Consider the following 17039-nt stretch of genomic DNA (forward strand, 5'->3'; position numbering starts at 1 on the left):
GCCCAGGATTGACGACATTTTGACAAGGGTCAGGAAGGGAAAGATTTTTACTAAACTGGACCTAAGGGGGGCGTACAACCTGATACGAATAAGGAAGGGGGATGAATGGAAAACCACCATGTTCACCCCTTTGGGGGCATTTGAATATTTAGTTATGCCCTTCGGCCTACAAGGAGGCTCCGCGTGCTTTCAATCGTTTATGAACCACGTCCTGGGGCCTTTGCTTTACAAGAATTGTGTGGCCTTCTTAGACGACGTGTTGGTGTATTCTGAGAATGAGGAGCAGCATGTGAGAGACGTCAGAGAAGTGTTGAGCAGGCTGCAAGCCAACCAGCTGTGGGTGAAACTGGAGAAGTGTCAGTTTCATACCAAGGAGGTGGAATTCCTGGGGTATCGCCTGTCAGACAAGGGATTGGCCATGGATCCCGGCAAGGTCCAGGCGGTGCTGGAATGGAAAACACCCAAAACAAGGAAGGATGTGCAGAGGTTCCTAGGATTTGGGAACTTCTATCGTAAGTTCATCCGAAACTTTGCCCACCTGACGGCGCCCATTACGGACTGTCTCAGCAGTAAGAAGAAGTTCGTTTGGACTGAGGAGGCGGAGCGAGCATTTGAGGAACTAAAAAGGGCCTTCGCCTCGGAACAACAACTCCTGCATGTGGATTTACAAAAACCGATGAGAGTGGAAACTGACGCATCAGACAGAGCTATTGGGGCGGTGCTTCTGCAGCCAGGGAAGGAGGAGTCAGAGTGGAGACCGTGTGCCTTTTTTTCGCGAAAGCTGAACAAATCCGAGAGGAACTACACGGTGTATGACCGAGAACTACTAGCCATTCATGAGGCGTTCCGGAGATGGAGGCACCTGCTAATTGGCGCACAACATAAGGTGCAAGTGTGCACTGACCACAAGAACCTAGAGTATTGGAGGACGGCACGAGTGCTCAACCAACGGCAAGTGAGATGGGCCCAGGAGTTCTCCAAATTTAACTTTGAGATTTGTTACGTGCCAGGCCCAGAGAACATTAGGGCGGACGCTCTCTCACGCAAACCTGAATATTTGGAGGGGGAGGGAGCACCCGAAGAGAGACATGTCATTCCAGAGGACCGCTGGGTGTGTGGGGCGGCATTGGTGGGACAAAGAGAACTGGTAGAGGAAACAGAGAATGATGAATACGCCCAGAATAAGCTCAGAGGTCTTAGGGGTGAGGGAGAGGAACCAGGGGGTTTCGAGGAAAGAAATGGAGCTTTGTATTACAAAGGGGCACTGTATATCCCTGAAGGAGACTTAAGGGGGAGGGTACTCAAGCAGTTGCACGACAGCCCCACGGCGGGGCATTTTGGACAACACAAAACCATGTGGTTGGTCACCAGGGAATTTTGGTGGCCTAAGGTGAGGGAAGATGTACGGGAGTATGTAAGAGGGTGTGAGCAATGCCAGCGAGCCAAAGGGGAGAGGCGGGCACCGGCGGGGCTATTAGAACCCTTACCAACCCCAGAACGACCTTGGGAGGCAGTGTCGATAGATTTTATGACTGATCTGCCGAAGTCCAAGGGGAAAACAGCCATCATGGTGGTGGTAGACCTACTAACAAAGATGTGCCACTTTGTAGCCTGCTCGCATGCAGTCACGGCGGAAGAGACAGCGAAGTTATTTGTAGAACACATTTTTAGGTTGCACGGGGTGCCATTGAGGGTGGTCTCAGACCGAGGAAAACAATTTACTTCCAGGTTCTGGAGGAAGCTCATGAGCTTACTGCAGGTGGAGGTCAACTTTTCGACTGCCCGGCACCCTGAAACCAACGGGCAGGCGGAAAGAGCAAACGGGGTCCTCCAGCAATACCTGAGGTGTTATGTCAATGACAGAGAGAATGACTGGGTAGAAAAGTTGGCGCTGGCGGAATTTGCCTACAACAATGCCGAGAATGTGTCCACAGGGATGAGCCCCTTCTTGGCTAATTATGGGTGTCATCCCAGGGCTTTCCCAGGGGGAGAAGGGGAGAGATGGGGTGTCCCGGCAGCCGAGCATTTTGTAGAAGAAATGGAAGCAATCCATCGTCAGCTCCAACTCAACTTAGAAAGGGCGAAGGAAGAATACAAGAGGCAGGCAGACAAGAACCGAAGGGAAGGTGAAACCATAAGGGTGGGAGATAGGGTGTGGCTGTCAACCCAAGGGTTGCCGTTCAAAGGAGGTTGTAAGAAATTAAGACCCAGGAGATTGGGTCCCTTTGAGGTCATTCAACAGGTCAACCCAGTGGCTTTCAGGCTCCGGTTACCCAACCACATGAAACTGCACCCAGTATTTCACAGGTCGTTACTGTCACCGTATGAGGGGGGACGAGAAGGGATGGCCACTCGGGGACCGGTCATAGAAGAAAGGGAATGCAGCAGCCATGTGGCAGAAATCCTCGACGCCAGATGGAAGGGGGATCAGGTGGAGTATTTGGTAGCGTGGGAAGGAGAACCGGAGTCAGAAAACACTTGGGTAATGGCAGAAGATATCAATGACGAGGTATTGATAGAAACGTTCCATCAAAGGTTCCCAAGGAAACCTCAGCCTGTGGAGAGGTTCCGGAGGGAATACTTTGGGACCACCGATGAGGAGGAGGAGTTGGAAGGATTCTCGGAATCGGAAGGGGAAGGGGAGATGGACTCTGAGGAGGAGGAGTACTTCGAGACCAGGAACCGCAACAGGTGGAGAGAAGTGTTCGGGACATCGGAAGATGAAGGAAGTTCATTCCGGGGTTTTGCTTCCTCACCGCCCGTAGAGGAGGGGGCGAGAGGGGATGAAGGGGGCCCTGGAGGGGAGGTGGATGTCAGGGAACTGCCATCGGAAGGAAGGGAAGTGAAAGGGCTCACACAGGTTGGGAGAGACTCAGCAGCTGAAGAGGGAACCAGTAGGGGGAGAGGAGCTGGGCTGAGGGAAAGGGAGCTGGAGGGATGGCTCAGAGACACTTCCAGCGAAAACAGTGGGGAGGTTTCAGGACCTCCTGTAGGGACACCCACTCCTCGCCGGAAACTGTCACGCAGAGAGTCCAGAAGACGTGTTTCCGTTAAGGAGCTTTTATGTTGGAAGCGATTCCGAAAGCAACCACTGTCGGAATCTGCCAGCGACTGACAGAGCCATGTTTAAGGGGCTCCGTTACAGACAGAGGTTTGCAAACTTGACCAAACTCTGAGGGACTAGGATTTTACACACAAGCAGCTCATCGTCCCATCACACCAGTGTTGAGTGCATAACCCGCGTGAACTGTTGACGCGTCAGGGGTAAGCCATCTGCGTGGATAAAGAAAGGCCCTGCCGAATTGGTCCTCAGATCTAAGAAGTGCCTGGTGTCCTTAACAGGGCACGGGTCTGGTTCTCCGGTTGCCAGAAGCCGAACCAGGGCCCCCCTCCCGTACTGGTCTGTTTTGGAGCTACGTATTCGTAATACTAGATCCTCCCTAGAGAGCGTAAGGTCGCTCAGTAGCAACCCCCGGGAAGAGCCGCGCTGGCCCTCTTCGTAAACCACCTCACCCACACGCATCGCACCGAAGAAGGCGATAATGCCGCTGAAAATAAGCGCGCCTCATACTTCGACCAACAGACCGTTCTCAGCTTTTTGTGAATTTGGAAAAGGATGTCGAATGATATTGGCCTCCTTAAGTCATGGCTCGGGGGCTGCAGCCTGCGCCAGCCCTCTAGGGTCCTTCGTATGACGAAATCAGCGCATGGATCAGAGGAAAATACCGCCTTGCAAAAGAATGATATTGCCGCTGCCTGAAGGTTGATAGTTCTAGGGGCGCGGCCCAAACATCTTAAGTATACCAAGTATGATAAAACCTCGGACTTGACGGGGGGGCGTTGCTCCTGCCGGCGCGGGATTTATTACAGAAATTAAGGAAATCCGACCACGCCTTCTTATAAGATCTTAAAGTGGACGGAGCCAATGAGGCTAATACTCCCTGAATCACTTCTGGTTCCCATGACTCTGGTCCCCAAGTCTCCACAGATGTTCCGGGAACGGCTGAGGAAGCAGCTGAGCCTCCGGTGCTAACGAGCAGAAGCGGTCCATCTGAAAACGAGATAGGGCATCCGCGATGTCATTGTTCACGCCAGGCACAAATTTGGCGGAGAAGTGGATGTTAAGTTCTAGACACCTGAGAATGAAGGAGCGCAGAAGAGCACCTACTCTTGATGACCGTGCGGCCTGCCTGGAAAGGACTCCTACCACTGCTTGGTTGTCAGTGTGGAAGCAAACCCTAAAGACTTCAGACCACAAGTGCACTGCGACAACAATCGGAAAGAATTCTAGGAAGGTTAAATCTCTGGTTATGGGGGTCCCTTGCCACGCTGACGGCCAATGTTGGGCACACCATTGCCCCCTAAAGTAAACGCCAAACCCTAAGGAGCCTGAAGCATCTGAATGAACCTGGAAGTCCACTTGCAGCAACAAGTTCTCCTGCCACAAGGAAATACCGTTGTAGTTCTCCAGAAACTTCAACCAGACTTCCAAGTCAGATTTTACCTCCTTAGATAAGCGAACCCTATGATGGGGGGATCGCAGGCCAGCTGCTAGCCTCGCGAGGCGGCCACAAAATGGACGGCCAGGGGAAACCACGCGGCAAGCAAAGTTTAAATGGCCTAGCAGTGACTGTATCTGCCTTAGTGTTACCTTTCTCAGGGGGAGGAGCTGCCGAATGAGGTCGCCAAGCGTAATCAGCTTCTCTCTGGGAAGTTTTGAGGTCTGAGCGACCGTGTCCAATTCAATACCTAAGTAAACCATGGTTGTAGCTGGACCCTCTGTTTTGTCGGCAGCCAAGGGAACTCCCAACTCCCCTGCTAATGATGTAAAGGCTTCAAGGAGCTCTGAGCACTTACGCCTGCTATTGGCGACGAGGATAAAGTCATCCAGGTAGTACGACACGCCCTCAGATCCAGTTCTAAAGCGAGGCGCCCAGTCCAGGAAGGTGCTGAATGCCTCAAAGGCTGCACAGGCGACTGAGCAGCCCATGGGCATTGCTTTATCCACAAAATAAACCCCTTCGAATTTGAAACACAGCCACCGGAAGTCTTCCGGATGAACTGGCAAGAGTCTAAAGGCCGATTCAACGTCGCATTTTGCCAAAAGCGCGCCCTTGCCGAATTTGCGAATAAGCTTGACCGCTTGGTCAAAAGTGGCATATTTAACCGTACAAAGCTCCTGAGGTATCGCATCATTGACAGACCCTCCCTTTGGGTAGGAAAGGTTGTGAATCATGTGAAATTCACCAGGCGCTTTCTTAGGGACTATACCTAACGGGGATATGTGAAGGCCTTCTATTGGGGGAGTTAAAAAGGGGCCAGCAACCCTACCTGCATTAATTTCTTTACTAATCTTTCGGGCAACCTCGGGCATCTCCCTCACTGATTTTTGGTTTGGTGGATCACCTGAATTTGGGGGGAAAGCTACAGGGATCCTAAAACCGTTACTAAATCCTTCCCATAAATACGCTGCTGCTGCCCTGTTGGGATATAGCTTCAAGAGGTTTTTTAACGGAGACAACTTAACGGGGGAAAAGGCCAGGCCAAGATTGAAGTTACTGCCTGTTCCCTTGAAGTCCCGAAGGGGCTCCATGGCCACCCCTGGGTCCCTGGTTGTAGGAACCTCTCCCACCCCGAAAGGGCTGCCTCCCTTTCAGGCAGGCAGTGGCTGGGTGGTTACTGAGGCATTTTTCACATTCATGGCTGTACTTACAGACCGTCCGTACACAAACCCCTTTATTGAACTCCCAGCACAGTCGCCTCTGTCTCGGAGCGGTCTTCCAGGATTTTGAAGAGTCCTGGGGCTTCTTGTCTACGTAGGGGCCTACGTGCTCAGACCAATAGTTCTGGTCCCTCAGATCCCAACGAGTGGAAGATAACAGCGACGCATTTCTGCGGAAATCCTCATCGTAATTTAGAGCGGCAGTATCCCCCGCTAGATCCCTAGCCCTCCTCACATGGGCCATGTAGGCGACTAAATGCATCTCTCGTTTCGGATAAGCGGCGCTGACGACACCCATAAATACCTGGAACCCATCCAGCCAATGGTCAAAAGTGCGCTCAACTCTGGGTGCTCTGTACCTGCATTTTCCATGGCTGTGCCTCTTTTCTCCTTTACCTGTCAACTTAGCAGGAGGCAACAATTTGAACATATCTGTCAGGGGTTCAGGAGCAGAGGCAAGGGCAAGGGAGGAAACAGAGAGCGAGGGAGAGGAGGCAGAAGAAAAGATGAGTGATGACGACGACCCGAGATCTCCGAGTCTTTCCAGTGAATCAGAAGATTCACAGAAAGGAGCACCAGTGGCCAGGGCAAGGGGGGAGCCTAGGGGGACACCCCAGGAAGATAGAGCCAGAGGGGACTCAGAGGGGAGCAGTTGGAAATCAGGACCAGCGTCACCGCCAGAGAGCAGGGAAGAGGAAGGGCGCCAGGGATCAAGCGCTGGCAGCTCACAACAGGGGGGAGGGCACGAGTCAGGAGTGGCCACACCTCCATCGGGGAGCGAAGAAACGGTCAGACGGAAGGTGGAAGGTTGGGCGCGCGTGCCAAGTTCAAATGCACAGGAAAGTGGCGCAGTAGGCAGCCCGGAAAGGGAGCCAGGTCCTAAAGCCCGCCGAAAGGAGGGAGAAGAGTCAGGGGGGTCAGCGTCAGCGTCAGAGGAATCCCGGAAGGAAGAGACCCCGGGGGGCAGAGGGACCCAGAGAAGAACAGTCAGGCGGAAAAGGTGGAGCAAGGCTAGGATATTAAGTTGGTGTACAAGGGGCGGAGACTCAGATGGAGCTTCGCCGATCTAACCATGAGACGTAGAGTTGCACGCAGCAGCTTGAGAATGGAAACTGTAACTCAATAAAGACTTTTATTTAATGATCGCTGGCTAGCGTGATCCTCTGTGAGCTAGGATCTGGAAGCAGCTCTGACAGTAAGCTCCATCCCTAGATTGTGGGCATCTACGTCCTCGCGGAGAGGAGAGAAAGCGGGTGCCTACTAGCGAGCTCACGAACGGCAGACAACATGACGGCCGAACAGCAGATAGTGGAACTCAGAGAAGCAGTGACACGACTGAATGCCGAGGCTCTTGCATCCAGGAAGAGAGAGGAGGACGCAGCTGCCGCCTACAGGGATCTCCAGGTCAGGTTGGAAGTGCTTACGAAGCAAGGGCAACTGACACCCAAACCGGAGGGGATTGGGTTGGGGAGACGAACAGGCGGTCTGGTCTCTCACTTCGATGGGAATTTGCAACAGTACCCCAACTTTAGAGCAGATGTAATGTGTGCACTGCAACTGCTGAACAAAGACTTTAGAGATGAGCAAGAGAAGGTGGGATTCATCATGTCCCATTTGCATGGAGATGCTAAAGCATGGCTGCGCAATTTGTGGAGAGATAAGGATCCGGCGCTCCAAAATGCGGATGCCTTTATTAAAGCGATGGATGGGTGCTTTTTATCAAGCATTGACGTGGATCTTGCTCGGCAGCAGATACATGGACTGAAGCAAGGGAGGGCCAGCGTAAGGCAGTACCATGCCCGCTTTTTCGCTTTGGTCAGTGCCCTGGAATGGGACAGAGATTCGGCTCCTGTAAGAGACCTGTTTTGGGAGGGATTGCACGGCTCGGTTAAAGATGAAATTGCGAGGGGGGAGAGACCCCGGACCACGCAGGAGATCGTTCAGAGGGCGCTGGCGGTGGGGGTGCGGCTGGAAGGACGTCCGTGGAGCAGGGACGAAGGGCGTGGAGGGCGCGAACTAGCCAGGGGCTCCTCCTTCCTTCCCAGAGAAGCAGCGCGTGCGCAATCCACGCCTCCGCCAGGAGGAGGAGCGGAACCTATGGAGGTTGGAGGTGCAAGGGCTCAGTCAGCAGTCAGAGCCCTAGCACCGGCAGCAGTGAAAGCGAAGCCTCCTAGAGGGAACAGGAAGTGTTACATCTGCGATGATCCACAGCATATGGCGAAAGAGTGTCCCCAGAGGCTCCACAAGCACACTGCAGCCTCAGCAATGGTAACTGCAGCAACGCAGCAAGGACAACCACAGCAGGGAAACGACGGAGTCTGGTTGGAGGAAGAGGCACTGGGGCCCAGCCAGACGTGTCAGTGAAGCAGTCCCCAGAGATTTTACAGCCCATGGACCCCCTCCCGCCCAAACCGGTAGTGAGGCTCACCGCGTCGCTCCAGCTGCCCAATGGAATCACCATGGACGTGCCAATCACCATTGACTCCGGAAGCAATGCGGACTTTATAGGGCAGGACTTTGTCGACCGGCACGCTATACAGTTGCTGCCTGCCACTCTGCCCCTGCAGGTTGTCACGGTGGATGGCAGGGAGCTGCTAGGGGGGCAAGTGGTGAAGCAGACGCCACCAATGGTGATGCGACTTGGGAATCACAGGGAAATCATCAGCTTCAATGTCACTCAACTATCGGACACGCCCATTGTATTGGGCATGAGTTGGCTGGACAAGCACAGCCCGACGCTGGCTTGGTACCAGAGGCAGCTGACCTTCGGCTCTTCCTTTTGCGCTGAACACTGCATCGTGCCCAGGCAGGAAGGAGGGGAAGAGGAGTCACAGCTGCAGCTAGGCACGCTGCAAGCGGTTCCCCACAAGTACGCAGAATTTTTGGAGGTTTTCTGCGAGAAGGAGGCAGACAGGCTACCCCCCCACAGACCATATGACTGCAAAATTGACCTGCTGCCGGGGGCGGCGCTGCCCAAAGGGAAGCTGTATTCCATGTCTGAGGACGAACTGCAGGAACTCAAAGAGTTCATAGATCATAATTTGGAGCGCGGTTTCATCCGAGAGTCCAAGGCAGCGGGGGGCAGTCCGGTATTCTTTGTTAAGAAGCGGGACACGCCCCAAAAAAGACTTGTAGTGGACTTTCGCATCTTGAACAGTGTGACCAAGCCATCGGACTTCCCCATGCCCCGAATCGACGACCTCCTCGCAAAGGTACGGAAGGGCAGAGTGTTCACCAAGTTGGACCTGCGAGGGGCATACAACCTCATTCGCATGCGGGAGGGAGATGAGTGGAAGACAGCCATGTTCACGCCCCTGGGCACCTACGAATATAGAGTTATGCCTTTTGGATTGCAAAATGGCTCCCACGTTTTTCAAGCTTTCATGCATCACGTGTTGGCGGGGCTCCTCTACAAGACGTGCGTCTGTTTCTTGGATGACATCCTGATCTTTTCGGAATCGCAGCAGGAGCATGACAGACACGTCAAGGAAGTGCTGAGCAGGCTACAGCAACATAGGCTTTACGCCAAGCTGGAGAAGTGCCAATTCGACGTGACCGAGGTGGATTTCCTGGGCTACAAGTTGTCTGATAAAGGGCTCGCCATGGACAGCGCCAAGGTCTGAGCAGTGTTGGACTGGAAAAGCCCACGCAACCGGAAGGAGGTCCAACGGTTTGTCGGCTTCGCGAACTTCTATCGCAAGTTTATCAAAGGCTTTGCGATGCAGACAGCGGCCATCACGGACACGCTCAGCTCCAAGAAAAAGAAGTTCATCTGGACAGAGCAGGCGGAGCAGTCCTTTCAGGCACTCAAGCGTCTCTTCGCGTCGGAAGAGCAGCTGCTTCATGTCAACCCCAGCAGGCCGATGAGGGTGGAGACAGACGCTTCGGACAGAGCCGTGGGAGCAGTCCTGCTGCAGAAAGACCCGCAGGGGGTTTGGAGGCCGGGAGCGTTTTACTCAAGGAAGCTCAGCAAGTCCGAACAGAACTACACCATCTGGGACAGGGAGTTGCTGGCCATTCATGCAGCTTTCAAAGCGTGGAGGCACTTCCTGATCGGCGCCAAGCACACGGTGCAGGTCTGCACGGACCACAAGAATCTAGAGCACTGGCGCACGGCAAAGTTCCTGAACCAGAGGCAGATACGTTGGGCTGAGTTCTTTGCGAATTTCGACTTCCGAATAGAGTATGTCCCGGGGGACACCAACATCATGGCGGATGCTCTCTCCCGTAAGCCACAGTATCTGGAGGAGGCAACGCCAGCGGCCGCCATGCACATCTTCGCACCGACAGTGTGGGCGTGCGCGGCGGCGACAGTTGACCTGGATGCGGTGCGACGAGCGTTGCAGGATGACTCCTTCGCGCGAGCAAAGATGGCAGAGGTGCACAGGGGCACGGCAGCGACCGACGAGTTCCAGCTGCGAGATGGTTTGCTCATCCGTAAAGGGGCCATCTACGTGCCGGGAGACGAACTTCGCGCCAAGGTACTGCAGCAGCTGCACGACGCGCCCACTGCCGGGCACTTTGGCAAGGAGAAGACGGTGGAATTAGTAGCCAGAGACTTCTGGTGGCCCGGAATGAGAGGGGAAGTCGCGGACTACGTGGCGAGGTGTGACACCTGCCAGAGGTCCAAACCAGTGCACAGACCGCCGGCCGGACTGCTGGAACCGCTGCAAACTCCGTTCGAGCCATGGGAGAGAGTGGCCCTGGACTTTGTCACGGATCTGCCCAGCTCGAGGGGCAAGACGGCTGTGCTGGTGGTGGTGGATTTGTTCTCCAGGATGGCACATTTCATTCCGTGTGCGAAGGTGGCCACGGCGGAACAAACCGCCAAACTGTTCATAGACCACGTGTTCAAGGTTCACGGTCTGCCGCGGTCTATTCTGTCCGACCGAGGGCGACAGTTCATCTCAAACTTCTGGCAGAGGCTGATGGGCTTCCTGAACGTCAAGATCAACCTGTCGTCGGCTAGACACCCGCAGACCAACGGGCAAGCGGAGCGGGTCAATGCCATCATGCAGCAGTACCTGAGATGTTATGCGAATCAACAGCCTGCGACGTGGGTGGATTACCTGCCTCTCGCCGAGTTCGCCTACAACAACACGAAGCACGTGTCCACGGGGGTCACGCCGTTCTTCGCCAACAACGGGAGGCACCCTAGAACCTTCCCGGGACTGGAAAGAATGGGGGAGGGGGAGCCGCAGACAGCAGATGCGTTCGCGTCGGAGTTGCAGGAGGTCCACGATCAGCTGCGGCGGCACCTGGAGCTGGCTAAACACGCATACAAGGTACAAGCGGACAAACACAGAAGGGTTGGCGAAGAGATCCATGTGGGAGACTGGGTCTGGTTAGCAGCCCACGCAGTGCCGGCCAGGTCGTTGGCGAAGAAGAAACTAGGGCATAAACAACTGGGGCCCTACCAAGTCGACGAACAGGTCAACCCGGTGGCTTTCAGGCTGGCTCTTCCGGAGGGTTCCAGAATGCATCCGGTGTTCCACAGATCGGTGCTCACTCCGTACAAGGCACCTCACAGGTTTCAGGAACCAGGAACGGCACCGGGTCCGCTCCGAGAGAGAACCGGGCAAGGGGGAGTGGCACAGGAGGAGCGCATCAACGAAGTCACGGAGATTTTGGACTCCAGATGGGGGGAAGAGGGGGTAGAATACCTTCTCGCCAAGGAGGGCACCCCGGCCAGTGCCAACAGCTGGGTGCCGGGCTACGCTTTAGACGAACCTCTGCTCAAAGAAGAGTTTCATGCCCTCTTCCCACATAGGCCAATGCCAGCAGACTTTTTCGACGACTGGCTTTTCACGCCCACGCTTTCAGCCAGCACGTTCCGGGGGTTCGACTCGGACGAGGAACCGACACGAGACGCCCGTTCCCCGGAGGGGTCACCCTCGGGATCTGCTTCAGAACCCTCGTATTGGTGGGATGATCGACCAGAGGAGCAGTTCCGCAGAAGGTGGCTGGAGGGTCCAGGACGAGCAACGTCTCCAGAAGGCAACGAGGGAGAGACGGACATGGACGTTTTCGGGGACGACCCGGGTTTCGAGCACGGCGGCACAGAGATGGAAGCGGAGGTGACCGTCGTCAACGAGAGCAGGGAGGAAGAACCGGAAGACTTCGGATGGCGGCCCGCCACGGGAAGCGAACTGTATCCGACATTCGTCCCCCTGACACGGCAGCACCCAGATCCCGCACCGGAAGGAGGGGAGGGGGGAAGAGGGGGCTTCGAGGGGGGGATGGATGTCAGGGGTTCAGGAGCAGAGGCAAGGGCAAGGGAGGAAACAGAGAGCGAGGGAGAGGAGGCAGAAGAAAAGATGAGTGATGACGACGACCCGAGATCTCCGAGTCTTTCCAGTGAATCAGAAGATTCACAGAAAGGAGCACCAGTGGCCAGGGCAAGGGGGGAGCCTAGGGGGACACCCCAGGAAGATAGAGCCAGAGGGGACTCAGAGGGGAGCAGTTGGAAATCAGGACCAGCGTCACCGCCAGAGAGCAGGGAAGAGGAAGGGCGCCAGGGATCAAGCGCTGGCAGCTCACAACAGGGGGGAGGGCACGAGTCAGGAGTGGCCACACCTCCATCGGGGAGCGAAGAAACGGTCAGACGGAAGGTGGAAGGTTGGGCGCGCGTGCCAAGTTCAAATGCACAGGAAAGTGGCGCAGTAGGCAGCCCGGAAAGGGAGCCAGGTCCTAAAGCCCGCCGAAAGGAGGGAGAAGAGTCAGGGGGGTCAGCGTCAGCGTCAGAGGAATCCCGGAAAGAAGAGACCCCGGGGGGCAGAGGGACCCAGAGAAGAACAGTCAGGCGGAAAAGGTGGAGCAAGGCTAGGATATTAAGTTGGTGTACAAGGGGCGGAGACTCAGATGGAGCTTCGCCGATCTAACCATGAGACGTAGAGTTGCACGCAGCAGCTTGAGAATGGAAACTGTAACTCAATAAAGACTTTTATTTAATGATCGCTGGCTAGCGTGATCCTCTGTGAGCTAGGATCTGGAAGCAGCTCTGACAATATCAATAAAGTCCCCATTAAGGATCTTGTCCCTCTTCCTCTGAGATAAATGGTTACCCACAATGAAATCTGTAGATAGGTGAGTGGAAGTTTTAACGTCCGGCACTAGCGAGCCATCCTTCCATTCAAGGGTCCCGTTAAAGGACTTACGGTAGGAATTGACCCTCCTTTCATGGGCCCATGAAGGGAGACCCACGCAGTCTTCCCCATGGCCCCAGTATTCCTCCCTAGAAACATCACTATCGGAGTCAGAAGAAGAAGAGGTACCTGAATCATCCTCCGATTCCGACCGCCTGCTCTTCTTACTCTTCTTTGGTGTGTTTTCTCTTCTCCATCCCCTTCCCAGAGAGGACCTCCGGCGCGGCTTGATCCAGTACACTGTTCACCTGTACCGCCTGCAGACCCCGCACTTCCTCATCCGAAGTGGATTCTGATGCGCCCTCAGCTGGTGCCGCTTGCGGGGGTGGGATCTGAAAGAGACTGGGGACACCTGGGTCCTTTTGTGGGTTAGCAGCCTTGGTACCTAGAGTACTAGCCTTACCCTTCCTGCCACCCTTCTGGCCTCCTTTCGACTTGCCTGAGGTGGCCGACTGAGCACGGGTGCTCTTCTTTTGCCGGGCTGTTGCCTCTTTGGCTACGCTCAGCACTGCCATAGTGGACGCGGAGGTACCTGGGAGTACCACCTCATTAAGTTGAGTGTCCGGGATAAACTCCTGGGAGAACACCATTGGTGCCGATGGCGCTGGCACTGCTGCCGCTGGTGCAACCGCCGTTGGTGCTGACATCCCTGTTGCGACTGTTGTCGGTGCTGCTGCCCCTGGCGTGGGTGCCACTTGGCCCGTGGACCTCCTTTGCTTATAAAATTCCTGAAAATCATTGAAAAACTGTGCCAAAGCCTGCAGGTTACTTGGTATAACAAAGGGCTGGGACTCCTCTTGGTTCCCCTGCACCCCCCCGGCTGCTGCAGAATTTACCTGGTTTTCTTGAGCCGACATAGCTGCGATAAAGGCTTTTGATTAACCTGGTTCAATAGAGTCAGTGACGCTAGCTCAGCCTATATGCGTGAGCAGAAAGCAATAATGCTGTAGTTCAGTATTGCCTGCACTGGCAAGCTTTTACTGGAAACCGAAATTGCCTACCCAACCGATTGTATTTAGCTGTAATCAGTATGACATAAGTTCAGTATTGTCTGCACTGTTGCGAACTCAAGCTGGTTTTAGGTTTAATAAATTCAGTGCAGCAAAATTTAAATCAGTAACCGAAAGGAAAACAATCTGACTTCCTTAATATTTAGTGCACTGGAAAGTTTTTACTGGAAACCGAAATTACCTACCCAACCAATTGTATTTAGCTGTAATCAGTATGACATGAGTTCAGTATTGTCTGCACTGTTGCAAACTCAAGTTGGTTTTAGGGGAAAACGATCTGACTTCCCTAATATTTAATTAATTAATTAACTAGAACTTTACTGGATTTATATTTTAAATAAACTGTAATTAGAACCAGGACAATAGAGGAAGGCGTGCGCTATCCCCAGGGGACTTGCAACCTTTAACCAACGTTTAACCAATTATGGGTAGCCCTCTACCACTTATTCAATTTTTTATTTTATTCTTTTATATATTCGGTTTATTCCTTGTTACTTAATGCCAATCCCTTAAAACTCATTGCCCGCTAGATATATAATAAACAGAAGCTAAACTTGTTAAAGCAAGAGGGATAACTTGACTTATGCAGCAAACCTACTTAGCAAACCTAAGTAGCAAAGCAAAGCTCCCAGGAGCCCTTAAGCACTTTGCAAATTAACCAAAGGAATTAAATTGCCTGATAAATGTAGCCTTACAAATAACAGATCTAACCTAATTTATATAGAAAGGCTTATTTAAATAAATTACAATTGCAATCAATGAATTGCTCTGGCAAGGCAAACTCCTAGGGGCACTTCAGAACTTTAACTAGAACAGCCAAATGAAAAGTTTTATTGGAAAATATAAATCCCTAAAAATAATTAAAGAAAAGCCTCATAAACTCTTGCAGCACTTCAGTTAATATTCCAGCCAATGAATAACTTTGTCAAGGCAGCCTCTTTCTGTGCTGCCGGTATTGTCTAAGCCTAGCTGCGTCAGATAACTAAAGCTGTAAGCCTGTGGAAAGTAATGACCCACGTGTAGTTGCCTATGGCAAAATGGCGGCCGCCAGACCACGTGGTCGTTTTTCAAAATGGCGCCCGGATCACGTGGGCTAAGAAATCAACAGGTTGCTAGGCAACGGTGCCGCCTCCTGCTGAACAGAAATCAAGCCCCCAACAAACAGACCCCAAACAAAGCAAGCGCTGTTAATAAAACCCCCAACAGATTGGATGCCGCAGCGTGAGGCTAGTGATTAGAACGACCCCTGCTAAGCGACCTCCGTAAGCCGCCAAAGTAGGGAATAAAAGCTAGCGCTGCAGCCCTGAGCAATCTGCTAAACCTCCCCTTTGCGTTCAGAGCACACTGGTCCCCCAAGCACCCGGGCAAAATATCCCCCAACTCTTCAGTACGTTACCGCTGCCGCCTTTGGATACTTGAAAGTCGCCCCGGCTTGCGATGTAAGCGTGGCTGGTTAGCCCCCGCAGTTCTGGAGGCTTGCAGAAGCGATGGGCGATCCGATCTCAAGCGGCAGGAGACCTACGAGAATAAGCCCCCCACAATAGAAAAAACCCAGCAATTTCAGCTCTGGCTCCCAGCGGCACGCAAGCGGGTAGGGGGAAAAGAATTTCCCGATAGTGATTTCAGCTGTAAAAGGTAAACAGCAGTAGGAAAAAGAATTTCCCGATAGTGATTTCAGCTCTAAAAGGTAAACAGCAGTAGCTGATCCGTGAAGACGAAGGCTTGCTGCGAAAAGGCTCTCCGGAAGGTGAAAAAAGGTGCTCCTGAAAACGCTCCACGAGGTAAAGAGGGCACTGCGAAGGATTCCCAAAGCGATCAGCTGGTAAGGAAAAACGTGAGGGCTAGCCGGCAGAGAGAGGGCGAGCCCCCTCTGGGCCGGCCCTAAATAGCCCAGGCCACGCCCCCCCAGCCAGCCGATTGGCTGGCTGGGGGGGCACACCCGGCCGGGATTCCCCTGTTCTCGCGGGGGCTGAAACCAGCCCCCGCTTACATGGGGTGGGCGTGAAGCCCGCAAACCCACCTCCTGGGCAGGCCGGAAGTGGCTTTGGTGTTAATGCACATTGACCCAGAAATCGCAAAGTTTATGTAATGAGACCAAAATAACAAAACACCGTCTTTTCGCTTGCATATGCGTAGAAAGAAGACGAATAAGCTTTGATTGGGCTTATTTCAATTCGCATGGTGGTTTTTGGGTGCGCACCAGAATCACTCCTAACAGAAGCAAAACAGTGTTTTGGGTTCCATGTAAATAAAAAGAAGATAATAACGCTTTGATTGGGCTTATTTAAAATTGGTGTTTTTGGGGTTAGAATGCACATTCACCCAAAAATCGCAGTGAAATGTTCGTTAACAGTCCAAATCAAGCATAGGGGTTTGGGTTCCATCTCCATAGAAAGAGGACGAATAAGCTTGGATTGTTCTTTCAGTGTTCATTCATCCACAAATAGCAAAGCGAAGTGTAATAAGTCAAACAAAGCAAAACAGGTTGTTTTGGGTTCCTACATAGAAAAAAGAATCTTGGATTTCGCTTATTTCAAGTCGTGTTCTATGGAACCCATAAATCGTAAAGTGTATGTAATGAGACCAAAATAACAAAACAACGTCTTTTTGCTTCCATATGCATAGAAAGAAGACAAATAAGCTTTGATTGGGCTTATTTTAATTCACATGGTGGTTTTTGGGTGCGCATCAGAATCACTCCTAACAGAAGCAAAACATTGTTTTGCTTCTGTACATAAAAAGAAGATAATAACGCTCTGATTGGGCTTATTTAAAATTGGTGTTTGACCCAAAAATCGCAAAATATATGTAATGAGACCAAAGTAACAAAACACCTTCTTTTCGCTTCCATATGCGTAGAAAGAAGACGAATAAGCTTTGATTGGGCTTATTTCAATTCGCATGGTGTTTTTTGGGTGTTCACCAGAATCCCTCCTAACAGAAGAGGACATGTAAGCTTGGATTGTTCTTTCGGTGTTCATTCACCCAGAAATAGCAAAGCGAAGTGTAATAATCCTAAACGAAGCAATACAGGTTGTTTTGCGTTCCATCTACATAGAAAGGAAAATCTTGGATTTCAATTAGTTCGTCGTGTTTTATGGACCCCCATAAATCGCAAAGTGTGAAATGTTTGTTTTCAGCCCAAATCAAGCATAGGGGTTT

General features: G+C 52.6%; 1 long non-coding RNA gene across 1 annotated transcript in view; it reads right to left on the minus strand.

The window, feature by feature from the left end:
- The window catches only part of LOC308471868, a 203743-nt gene extending 197708 nt beyond the window's left edge, over positions 1–6035 (minus strand). Inside the window, exon 1 of the long non-coding RNA XR_013983195.1 lies at positions 5714–6035. This is a non-coding gene — a long non-coding RNA (uncharacterized lncRNA). The remainder of the gene's footprint in view (positions 1–5713) is intronic.
- Positions 6036–17039: the final 11004 nt, after the last annotated feature.

This window comes from Podarcis pityusensis (genome assembly GCF_964106645.2).
Source record: "Podarcis pityusensis genome assembly, chromosome: 2".
NCBI classification, from domain to species: domain Eukaryota; kingdom Metazoa; phylum Chordata; class Lepidosauria; order Squamata; family Lacertidae; genus Podarcis; species Podarcis pityusensis.